Raw genomic sequence first — 12716 nt, forward strand, 5'->3', positions numbered from 1 at the left:
TGGACTGCCAGCGAATTCCCTGTTTTATGGCAGGGATACAAATAAATACAATTTATTGGCCAATGACCTTCCACTTCATATCTCCCACTGTACTCCAGATGCTTGTATCTATCTGCTACTTGACTCCTCTAACAGGCATTTAAATTTTTTTTAAATTTAATTAATTTTTTTATACAGCAGGTTTTTATTAGTTATCCATTTTATGCATATTAGTGTATATATGTCAATCCCAATCTCTCAATTCATCACACCACCCACCTACCTCCCGCCACTTTCCCCCCTTGGTGTCCATACGTTTGTTCTCTACATCTGTGTCTCTATTTCTGCCCTGCAAACCAGTTCATCTGCACCATTTTTTTAGGTTCCACGTATATGCTTTAATATATGATATTTGTTTTTCTCTTTCTGACTTACTTCACTCTGTATGACACTCTCTAGATCCATCCACATCTCTACAAATGACCCAATTTCGTTCCTTTTTATGGCTGAGTAATATTCCATTGTATATATGTACCACATATTCTTTATCCATCTGTCTGTCGATTAACACTTAGGTTGTTTCCATGACCTGGCTATTGTAAATAGTGCTGCAATGAACATTGGGGTGCATGGGTCTTTTTGAATTATGGTTTTCTCAGGGCATATGCCCAGTAGTGGGACTGCTGGGTCATATGGTAGATCTATTTTTAGTTTTTTAAGGAACCTCCATACTGTTCTCCATAGTGGCTGTATCAATTTACATTCTGACCAACAGTGCAAGAGGGTTCCCTTTTCTCCACACCCTCTCCAGCATATTACTTCACTCTGTATGACACTCTCTAGATCCATCCACATCTCTACAAATGACCCAATTTCGTTCCTTTTTATGGCTGAGTAATATTCCATTGTATATATGTACCACATATTCTTTATCCATCTGTCTGTCGATTAACACTTAGGTTGTTTCCATGACCTGGCTATTGTAAATAGTGCTGCAATGAACATTGGCGTGCATGGGTCTTTTTGAATTATGGTTTTCTCAGGGCATATGCCCAGTAGTGGGACTGCTGGGTCACATGGTAGATCTATTTTTAGTTTTTTAAGGAACCTCCATACTGTTCTCCATAGTGGCTGTATCAATTTACATTCTGTCCAACAGTGCAAGAGGGTTCCCTTTTCTCCACCCCCTCTCCAGCATTTGTTGTTTGTAGATTTTCTGATGATGCCCATTCTAACTGGTGTGAGGTGATACCTCATTGTAGTTTTGATTTGCATTTCTCTAATGATTAGTGATGACCAACAGGCAACTTAAACTTGAAGATCAAAAACAATACTCTCCCTCCTCCACAGTCTGCCTCCTCCCTGCCTTCCCTATTAGCCAATTGCTCAGACCCAAATTCCTCTAGGTACACGCCACTTCTTTACTTCTTGTGCATCAACAAATCTTACTGGCTCCATCTTAGAAATATATCCAGAATTCAACTATCTCTCACCACCTGGCCTGCTGTTCCCCTGGTCCATCCAAGGGAGCTTGCACTAGCCTCTCAACTCTTCTCCCTGCTTCATTCATGCACTCTGCAGTCCACTCTCCATACAGCAGGCAGAGGATCCTTGGAAAGCAGGCCATATCTTACCAAACCTCAGCTCTCCTCTTCACTCAGGCTGGCACCAGGCCCTCTCATTCAGTTCCAGCCACATTGTCTGTTTTGCACTCCTTTCTGGCCTTTGCATCTGTTCTCTCTCTCCACAGATATTCTATCTGGTTGCTCCCTGACTCTCTTCAAATGTCTGCTCAAAGCCACATCCTGAGAGGCCTTCTGAACCACTTACATCTCTCTCTACCCTTCTTTCTCTATTTTTCTTCACAGTACTTATCACTCCCCACATATAATTATTTTGTTTATTTTCCATCTTTCTTTGCTGGAATGTCAGCTTCTTGAGCGCAGACATTTTGTTTTCTTCTCTGGTGTATCCCTGGTCCTTGCCCTCCAGGGTCTCAGAGGAATTTTCTGGGTGAGCTAGAAGGAATGAAGGCAGATCAAGCATGTTGAGGAAAAAGCAGCTAGCTCACTGGGGTACATGGGAGACTGTGAGGTAAGGTCAGGCTGGTCAGACGTTCCTGAAGGCCAAGTAGGCCACCAGAGAAATTAGGATATTATTGTCAGGGGAGGGAAAATATCCCTCCCCTTCTCTCAATGCTTATGTCCTCCCTTCAGTTAAGGCTCCAATGTGAAAGAAATGATTATCCAAAACTTGAAAGTAGAAAAGAGATTATTAGTGTGACAAAAGTTCCCTCTTTGACCAAAATTTAGTCAGGCTCCTCTGAGCCCTCTTTTCAACTAGGCCTTGACCTTGTGCTTCCATGTCCTGCCTTGTAGAGTCTAATTTTAATAAGAATCCTGCTAGTTAGTCTAGTGAGGATCCCCCCACCTTTAATACCTGATCACCCTCCACAGCTAATCAAATTCCTCATCCCCACCATTCTCCAGGTGATATCTGATGACCCAGGCCTGCAGGAATCCTATTAAATCAGTTTAGCAAGAATCTCTCTACTCTTGATGTCTCTTCTTAGCCATTTTCCATCCAGAGACCCCACCGTGCTCCTTAGCCAGAAATCCCCACTTTTCCTTGCTGTATTTGGAATTGAGCCCAGTTCTATTATATAAGGTCTCTTTTCCCCTGTTGCAATAGTTCCTGGATAAAATATGTTTTTAATACTTTAACTGTTATTCAGCTCTGATTCTCTTGGACACTAGGTGTCCTTACAGCTTAGCATTGTCTAGCAGATCTTTTGGGGATTATCTGATTCCATGTGCACCTTTGATTGGCTTCTACTGACTTTATTTCACAATTCCATATGGGTAGAAATTAACCTGTAGAAAACCGATAGTAATGCAAATGGTTTCTGTCTGAGTGCAAGGCCAAAGATTCCTATTTATAGCAATACAAATAAAATTTGTCAAGAGATGCACCTGATTTATCTCTGGTGGAAAAAAACAACCCCAAAGTAGTGACCATACCTTAAACATCACAGTTTATTATACCCTTAATATATTAACCTATCTTGCATCTGTTAGCAATCTCTTTTCAACATTCCTTTGGCTGACTATTAAAAGAATAATGGGGGACTTCCCTGATGGCACAGTGGTTGGGAGTCTGCCTGCCAATGTGAGGGGACACGGGTTCGAGCACTGGTCTGGGAGGATCCCACATGCCGTGGAGCAACTAGGCCGTGTGCCACAACTGCTGGGCCTGCGCTCTGGAACCCATGAGCCACAGCTACTGAGCCCACGAGCCACAGCTGCTGAAGCCCACACGCCTAGAGCCCGTGCTCCCCAACGGGAGAGGTCACTGCAATTAGAGGCCCGCGCAACGCAACGAAGAGTAGCCCCTGCTCGCTGCAACTAGAGAAAGCCTGCATGCAGCAACGAAGACCCAACGCAGCCATAAAAAAAATTTTAAAAAATGACGTCTTCAAAATCTCCTTTGGATTGGTTATAACATCTTACAGAGCGCCTCATTAATGAGTTGAGTAAAATCTTGATCCATGTGCATCATTCATATATTTGCATGGGAGTCATGTGTTTTACTTTTTGAAAATTATTTTTAGAAAAAGTCACTGCAGTGAGGTCTTAGTTGATCAAGCCGGTCTAAAAATAGACCTCCACCATCTCATTGCCCTGCTTTTGTTTTGTCCTTACAGCCTGTATGTTTGTTTGTGCCGACTGTGCCCTTCACCGGCAGTCCGCTTGCCAGGGCAGGGACTTTGTTCACTGCTATATCAATAACGACTCAGTGAACAAATGAATGAATGAGTGAGTGAATGGTATGTGGTCTGGAGCACAGGAGTGGGGTCTTTCCATTTGATGCTAAAGCACTCTTGCTATCTTTGCACTCTTTTGTTAACTGCTCCCCTGAACTCTTTTTAAACTAGGCCTGTCTTTCGGACTTCCATGTTTCTCTCTACAATGTCCATTTTTAGCAAGAATCCTACTAAATATGTTTAACCAGAATGCCCCATCCTTGATATATGATCACCCTGAATATATAATGGGGCTCCTTGTCCTCTACCATCTGCCAGGTGATATCTGATATTCTGGCCTACCTTCAGCAAGAACGCTGTTAGATCGGTTTGTACAGAATCCCCCCTTAGTAATTTTCCATCCAATGACGCCCCCCCCAACCTCTCTCTTTGGCTATAAATTTCCACTCTCTCTTGTTGTACTCAGAGCTGAGTCTAATCTCTCCTCCCCCACTGCAAGACCCTGGTGCAGTGGTACCTACACATATCTTGATAACTTCCCCCTTGAATAAAGTCTTCCTTACAGTGCTTTGACAAGCGTCATGAATGAATTTTTTTTCTTGAACACTGATCTCCCCATTATCTCTAACCACGGCTGGGGGACTTGGCAGAGGAAGAGGGGTGCACCTTAAGAGGATGGGTATGCCAGGGACAATAAGGCAGAAAGCCCTAATAATTTTGAAATAACAACAGTAATCACTGTCGCTTACTCTGTGGCAAGCGTACATTCCAGTGCTTGCTTTCCTTGTATTCACTCGTCTAGCCAGTTTTCGAAGCTAGGGCCAGGAATGTGTGGCGGGGACCCGGGATCTGGCAGTGGCGGGTAGCCCGGGTGGGCTGCATCCTGGCGCTTTCTCTTTGCCTTTGCTGCTATAGTTTCCCTCCTTTGCTGGGCCGGGTGGGCACTAACCCCTCTGGTTTTCTAGAGGGATTGTCCTTGCTTCTGGAGATCCGGCTCGATTTCTGGCTTCGCCCGGGAGAGCGAGGCTGGGCACTCCGGAGAGCCCGGTGTCCTCCAAGAGCTCCGCGGCTGGCGGCCGGCGCCCAGCAGGCGGTTCTCCTTCGCCCTGGCCGGTTGGATCCAGCAACAGCCCGCCCGGATCGTGAGGCGGGGCCGCGCAGCAGACTGCCGCAGGAAGCAGGCTCTCTACGAGTAGACAGCTCACGGCGTGTCAGGATGGCCGAGTGGTCTAAGGCGCCAGACTCAAGGTGTGTACCTTCCCCGTGGGCATTCTGGTCTCCGAATGGAGGCGTGGGTTCGAATCCCACTTCTGACAGGCGTTTTTTACCACTTTCGGCTAGGCTGGCTAACATCCGTAAGCGCATTTCCCTCGCGCTACTGGCGTTTTTTTTGTTTGTTTTTTTTCCTGTTTTCTGAGAAGGCGGCCATATTCAGACTTTACCGTTCCTGCTGTTCTCCACTGCCTGTTTTCTCGGATTTACAGTGGCCGAGAGACTGTCTAGGTGGAAGAGGGAGGCGGTGTAAGTACCCGAGGTTCATGTAATCATATTCACGAACCCAGTTTACGTCACACCTTTTACACTTAGTCTAGCCCGATGTAGACGGTGTGCTCATGTGCTCCCTGGTGGTCTAGTGGTTAGGATTCGGCGCTCTCACCGCCGCGGCCCGGGTTCGATTCCCGGTCAGGGAAAGCTCTGTTTTTGTTTCAACTTAACCTCGAAAATACAGTATTTGCTTTCTTTTTGGGAGAAAGGAATTACCAGAGGTGAGAGTTACTCTGGTTAACGGGTGCTAGCTGTGTGTGAATCATTGTCCTATACCTTAATTAGGAAGGCAAGAACATTGTGGACAGCACTAAATGATCCCAAAAGAAAACCCTGGTGCTGCCACAAGTGCCAGTCTTCCAATGCCCAGGGTTAAAAAAAATCTCCCCGAATGCCCAAACTACCATTAGAATGGCAGATGTCATCTACAGGGGGACTCAGGAAGGTCTTAGCTCCTCACAATGGCTCAGACAAGTTTTGCTATGAAAAGAAGTCAGGAGATTCTCTCCCACCCCAACATCTACCTTTTTATTTTGAAAGTAAATTGAAATAATTAAAACAATGACCCAACGAACACCGGTGTTCTTTCTACCTACATACGACATAGGTTAATATTTTGCCACATTTTCTCTTTCTCTCTAGACAGATAGAGCTTCCCCAGCCTCCCATCCATTTGAAAGTTGCAGACAGTATTACACTACTCCATGTCACACCTGAGAAAAGTAACGTTAACTTGTCATCATCAGATACCAGTGCACGTGCAAATTTCCCCTAATTGTTCCCAAAATATCTTTTATAGCTGCTTTTTAAACGTTTTTATTCTAGAAATTTTCACTGCCCATTTTTCTATTGTGACACCTGTGGAAAATAATCTATTTTAATAATAAAAACACTGGTCACACTTAAGTTCTATCTTAATAGTTGTATAATATTTTGACCCTCTATGCTTAATTTGTTGTTTTTCAAAGTATTCATTTCTCCCTGGGTACGTTTTTTAGCCCTCCAGGCCAGAGCTGTTAGGATATATTCTACCTCCATATTAGTTACAAGCGGGCTTTCCAAACGACCCCAGGCCTTGGACAAATAATTTTGCCTCTGCTTTTCTGTGTGCTAGCAGTTGGCTTTTTTGGTAATCTAGCCTTGTGTGGAGTACAGCATGGTGAATGATGGCTGGTGGTCAGGTTGAGCTGAGTTCAAGTTCTGACTGGACTTTTCAGAAGGCAAGATGTCTATCCTTTCTAAGCTTTAGTTTTCTCATCTATAAAACTGGCCAATCAAAGGATGAAGAAGAAAGAGAATGAAAATCCATCTAACCTTTAAGTTTCATTTTGAAATCTTCCCTCATCTTCAAAAGGAATTGGAAGGAATCTAAAAATAAAAAACAAAGGATTTTTTAAAAGCTGGGAAGACATACATCTAAATGTAACTGATTTTCTGTACGTGGTAGGATTATGAAAAATTTAAATTTTCTTTGCTGTAATGTCATGCATTTGCTGATTTTTCTACCATGAGTATATAAAACTTACTAGTAGAAGAATAATACAACTTATTTGAAAAATTGCTCACACCTTACACAAAAATCAACTCAAAATGAGTCATAGATTTAAATGTAACACATAAAACTATAAAAACTTTATAAGAAAACAGGAGAAAACGTTTAGGACCTAGGGCTTAGTGAAGAGGTCTTAGAAATGACAATAAAAACATGATCCACAAAAGAAAATATTAAATTGGACCTCATCAAAATGAAAAACTTATTCTGCAAAAGACCTTGTTAAGAGGATGTAAAGACAAGCAACAAACAGGAAAAAAAATTTGCAAACGACATATCTGACAAATGGCTTATATCTAGGATATAATAGAGAACTCTCAAAACTCAATGGTAAAAAAGCAAACAATCCAATTAGAAAATGAGCCAATGACATGACAAGACATTTATGTTCAACGTTATTAAAGTGCAAATTAAAATCACAATGAGATATCACCACAAACTTTTCAGAATAGCTAAAATAAAAAGCAGTGCTAACACCAAGTGCTAGTGAGGATGAAGGGAAAGTAGATCACTTATTCATTGTTAGTGGGAATGTAAATGGTATAGCCATTTAGGAAAGAGTCTGACAATATTTTACAAAACTAAACATGAACTTACCATATGACCCAACAATTACATACTTAGGCCTTTATCCCAGAGCAGTGAAAGCTGATATTCACAGAAAAACCTGTACACAAATGTTCTTGGCACCCTTATTTGTAACAGCCAAAAGACAGGGAAACAGGGAACAACTGAAATGCCCTTCAATAGGTGAATGGTTAAACAAATGGTGGTACCACCATACCACAGAATGCTACACAGCACTAACAAAAAATGAACTATCGATGCAGGATACAACTTGGATATACCTCAGGGAATTATGTAGAGTGAAAAAGTCAATCTCAAAAGGTCACATACTGCATGATTCTATTTATATAAGATTCTATAAATGATAAAATTATAGTGACTGAGAACAGATTAGTTGTTGCTAGGGATTGTGTTTATTGGGGGTAGGGAGTGGGGTGGAGGTGACTACAGAGGCATAGCAAGAGGGAGATCTTTGTGTTGATGAAATAGCTCTGTGTCTTGATTGTTACATGCTCCCAACTAATGGATGACATCAGCCTTCAGCAGATATAATCCGGGAAGAAGCCCACCTCTGGCATCCCAAGGTTTTTCCTATTTTATTTCTGACAAACACCATCATCTGTCACTTGTCACACTTATTTGAACATGTGTCACAGTCCCTGCTGTGGACTGAACATTTTTGTTGCCCCCCCAAATTCTTATGTTGAAACCTAATCCCCAATATGATGGCAGTCAGAGGTGGCAATTTGGGAGGTGATTAGTTCATGAGGGATGAGCCCTCATGAATGTCATTAGTGCCCTTATAAAAGAGAGCCCAGAGAACTCCCTTGCTCCTGCCACTGTGTGAGGACACAGCAAGAAACTGGGCTCCCAGTAGGCAGGCCCAAATCTGCTGGCACCTTAATCTTGGATTTTCTAGACTCCAAGATTATAAGAAATAAATGTCTACTGTTTATAAGCCACTCAGTTTATTATATTTTTGTTATAGCAGCCCTTACAGTCCCTAAGCTTGTCTCCAAGTTCACCAAAGGCAGGATTTGGGTCTGATTCACCAGATTTCAGAGCCACTGTCAAGAGTGGTTGTTTAATCCATGTGAACTTCATGTGTACAGTGAGATAGACTGGGGACTCAGTGAGACTGGGGGTGCCAGCCCCTATGGAGGTGAACACGAGGAAGGAGATAGAAGCCACACTATGTAGGGAAGTGGTTGAGGTATGGGTCCGTCAATGTTGGGAAAGTCAATCACCAATGAGGCCTGAGTGTCTCTGCACATTCCTGTTGGATATGCTTAAAATGCAAGGCCCTGACTGCTCTTTGCTCGGGCTGTTTCTCAGAGCTGTGTTTTAGTGAGCAACGTTGAGGGATGAGATAATGCCTCCTCCCCCACCTCCTACTCACCCCCCACAAACGCTTACTGCTTGCTATACAACTGGTCACTTTTCTGAGTTCAGTGTTCCTCAGCTGCAATGCAATGCCACTAAATGCACGGTGTCTACCTGGGTACCTCTGCGTTGCCCCCATTGGGACTTGGTGGCTTGGGGTGCTCAAGCTACTTGCTGTGTATGAGTAATAAAATCCTTTGCCTCTGACCCGGGAGTCTTCCGCCAGCATCCATGAAACTGTGGCAAGCTAACTTGTTAGCTTACAAGTAGGATAAGATCCCAGACCCTCCCAGCTGGAGGAGGGTTCTTGGATACCTTGTCGTTCTGTCCTAGCCTCAGACTCTAAAGAGAATGGCACTTTCTCAGCTTGTTCTGAAGGTACCTTTTTGCCTTTGGTGATGAACTCTCCTTTAACCTCATAGTCACCTGGCCCCTTCTTGTGACCCTCTGGGTGATTACTCATACCTCCAAGAGGTCCTTTAGGGACATAATTCAGACCAGGTCACTGCCAAATGATGGGCCTCTTTAGACCTCATGCATCTGTCTGCCTGAAAGTTCTCATCGGTATTGACTCCATCTATCTGCCTCCTCACCCCTCAGCGCTGCCAGGCAAAGAAGATCCAGGGGGATAGGAAAAGGATGGAGGGCAGACCATGCAGTTTTGATGCTGTGCATTCTGAGAACTTCTATCACTCGAGCATTCAACATATTCATTGCTGAATGTCAACAATGTGAATTGTTGTTTCAGGAATACAAAGAAGAATAAGACAGAGCCACTGAGTGTAGAAGCAAGAAGATTTGGGGTTAGATGACTTAGGTTTTGATCCCTCTGGGCCAGCATTTGTGACCGCAGGCAAGTTATTTAACCTCTTGGAAAATCAGTTTTCCTCATCTATAAAATGGAGTGATATTAGAATATGTACACTGGGGGTTGCTTTAATAACGTGGAAAAGCATTGAGCATGTTGCTGGCCACAAGGTTGCCTCCATCTAAGTTCCCAACTTCTCTTAAAGTTCACAGTCACGGGAGATGGAGGAGTAGACATGGGGAGGGGAGGTAGGACTAGACTCAGATTAAAGGAATAACAGAGGAGCCAAGGACCCCAGACAAGGTCCTTGGAAATCAAAGCTCTCCCTAACTCTCAGCACTCAATTCTATAATTATTTAGATGCCACCCAGAATGTAGGTAAAACACTTAGCGATTGCCTTAAACTTAATGAATGCTTTACTGTTTTAATCACCATATCACACGTTGTTGTTGTTGAGACACTGCCAATAAATCCAAGGTCATGGGTGGCCAAATATTAGATGGACTCTGTTCCTTGGCCTTATGTGGCACCTCTTGGTTGGCATCTTTGGAAAAAGGTGGAGATAAAGTGAGAGAGTGGATTTTGAGACTTTTCCTGGTGGACCATGGTGACCAGAGTTACTCCAATTCCTGGTGTCGTAAAGTTGGCTATAGCTCCTTTTTTTTTTTAATTGAAGTGTAGTTGATTTACAGTATCGTGTTTCAGGTGTAGCTATAGCTCCATTTTGGAGTGGGGTTCTTTTGGGTCTCTGGGGTCCTTGGTCAAAGCCATGCCCACAGCCTCTTGGATGTTCTGTGTTGCCCTGAGCCCTGATTTGATCGCTGTGTCAATCCAGCTGGGGGGCAGGGTTGTGTGCTCCCCAGCAAAGTGGACCTGTCCTTCTGGCTTGCAGAGTTCCTGGGCATAGTTCACATGTTGGTGGGGAGTGAAGGAGGCAAAGCCAGCCATGGAGCAGGGGTCCTGGCTCCAATGCTTGACCGTGGAATAGGGGCACGGGGCCCACACCTCCTCCTTGGGGAGATCATGGACTACTGCCAGGTCGTCCAGGACAATATCAATTGCCCGGGCACGTCCATGACAGCGAAGAAAGAGGAGTCATCGTCCAGGGTATAGGAGGCCAGGATGACCCCTGTGCCGTTGGGGAAGATGTGGTTGGCATAGAAGATGAAGAGAAGGCTGGTCGGTGCTGGACTTTCCCCCTAAGATGCCTTTGTGCTCCCAGAAATGCTGCGTGCAGGTCAGGATCACTTTGGTGGCACTGCTGTAGTGGACGGAGCGCAGTGCGTCCTAGTTGCCGTGGGAGAGAGGTGGCCTGAAACAGAGGAGTCAGGCAGCCTTGGCTGTGGTGGCTAAAATCAGGTAATCGGCGGTCAGATGTGCCCTGGTCTGCAGAGGGTCAGGCATTCGGTAGGTGATGTGGATGTGGTCTCCGTACGACTCAACCTCCTCTGCTGGCGAGTGGAGCTGGACTGTCCCGGGCAAGAGGGCAGCGTTGTAGGGCCTGGGGGAGCTGGTCAAAGCCCCCAGCGATTTCATCAAACCTGAGGCAGGCAAGGGAGAGACAGGGAAGCAGGTTGATGGACAAGGCCAGGCAGAGGATGGGCCATTTGGACTGTACAGAGGCTGAGCTCTCTAATGGGACTGCTCTAGCCTGTGTGTTAGGGAGGTAAGCCATTGGCAAAAGAAGGGCATGCCGGGTAGGGTGGCCCTTAGCTCCAGGGAACTAGAGATAGGTGCCATTTTGGGGCTGACAAGTCAGAAAACTGCATTCCCTCTGGGCAGGTACAGCCCCTTGCCAGAGCCTCAGGCTTGAAACGTGGATCATGCCTGGCTCGCAGTCATACACACACCCCGCCCCCCGCCTCCTCAAGTGGTCACCCCACTCGGCCTGCCTTAAGACCCTCCTCTTCCTTCCATTTTCCCTTTAGGACAGTCCTAAAGGCCTGAATATAAATGGATTTACCCTGAAAAAAATTCTGGGAGGAAGGAAGAAGATGCTATTGGGAAAAGAAGAAGACCGGATGCTCAAATAACGGAGCCAGTCCCCTTGGCCACGAAGGCTTGCAGGGTCTGTTGCCCTCTCACGAATATCTGTAGCCTTTTTTTGCAGGAATTGGGTCACAGAACCCTGAGGGAGAGTGAATTCCGGTCTATTTTATCTCTGTAGCTCCAGACCATCCTGACAGCCACCAGGGGTTTGGTGGTTGGGGTCTGGAGTTAGCACCCCTGATACATCTTCCTGGGATGAAAAACAGTGAGACCCCTTGTAAGGACCTTCATCTCTGTAACCAGAGAGCAGGTGAGGCCCAGAGCAAAGTAGATCTGTAGCTTCCTGATGTGATTGTCTCTTAGCCAGAGGTTCTTAAAGTGGGGATCCTAGACAGAAAGCATCAGCAGACCTTGAAACATGTCAGAAATGCATGTTCTCAGGTCCTAGCCCAGATCTACTGAATCAGAGACTCAAGGTGGGGCTCAACCTTCTGTGTTTAACAAGACCCCTACTGATTCTGAGGCTCGTTGGAGTTTGGAAACCCCTGCTTTCCCCTCTTCCCCATTTCTTTTGGGATTTTCTACCAGATTTATCTGAACTTTCTTTCGACCACTGTCCTGGTTAGTAATTGGCTAACCCATGCTCATTTTCCCATTTCTCCACCCCATTTCCCACTGGGGCTCCCGGAAGAGGGAGATAATGGCATGCAGTGTCTCCAAGAAGGCCTCGTAGTAGCCACCATCTGCATTCGGCAGGTCCCCAGTCATCTGCACGGCCCCCCGGCTCAGGTTCCCCGACTTAATCAGGTATCCCGGCAACCAGCCGACCACGTGAAAGGAGAGAAGCCAGGGGAGTCAGATCGTCTGGAAGCCAACATGAGAACCCTTGCTTTGCATCCAGGGACAGGCAGAAACAGAATCGGACAGAGTGGAAAGGCCAGACCATTCAGCCGGGCCCCTTGGGGCTGCCATGGGTCTACTTGTACTAGGCTCTGACAGTCTCAAAATGCTCTCCTTTGTCCTGATAACAGGAAAACAGCTAACTTTCAGTGCTACTTCCCACATACACACCCTCTGATGAGCCCTTCACTTGTATGAGCCTCATATAATCCTAAGAAGTAGCTTATCA

At 45.3% G+C, this 12716-nt stretch overlaps 2 non-coding genes across 2 annotated transcripts; both read left to right on the top strand.

Annotated features, from left to right (window-relative positions):
- The first annotated feature begins 4952 nt into the window (after nt 1-4952).
- TRNAL-CAA (transfer RNA leucine (anticodon CAA)) lies at nt 4953-5058 on the top strand. Its single transcript has 2 exons — nt 4953-4990; nt 5013-5058. It is a non-coding gene; the product is annotated as a tRNA-Leu (tRNA).
- Nucleotides 5059-5361: 303 nt separating this feature from the next.
- Nucleotides 5362-5433, top strand: TRNAE-CUC (transfer RNA glutamic acid (anticodon CUC)). The gene has a single exon. It is a non-coding gene; the product is annotated as a tRNA-Glu (tRNA).
- Nucleotides 5434-12716: the final 7283 nt, after the last annotated feature.

Source organism: Neophocaena asiaeorientalis, unplaced genomic scaffold (genome assembly GCF_003031525.2).
Source record: "Neophocaena asiaeorientalis asiaeorientalis breed wild unplaced genomic scaffold, Neophocaena_asiaeorientalis_V1.1 scaffold742, whole genome shotgun sequence".
In the NCBI taxonomy this organism is placed as follows: Eukaryota; Metazoa; Chordata; class Mammalia; order Artiodactyla; family Phocoenidae; genus Neophocaena; species Neophocaena asiaeorientalis.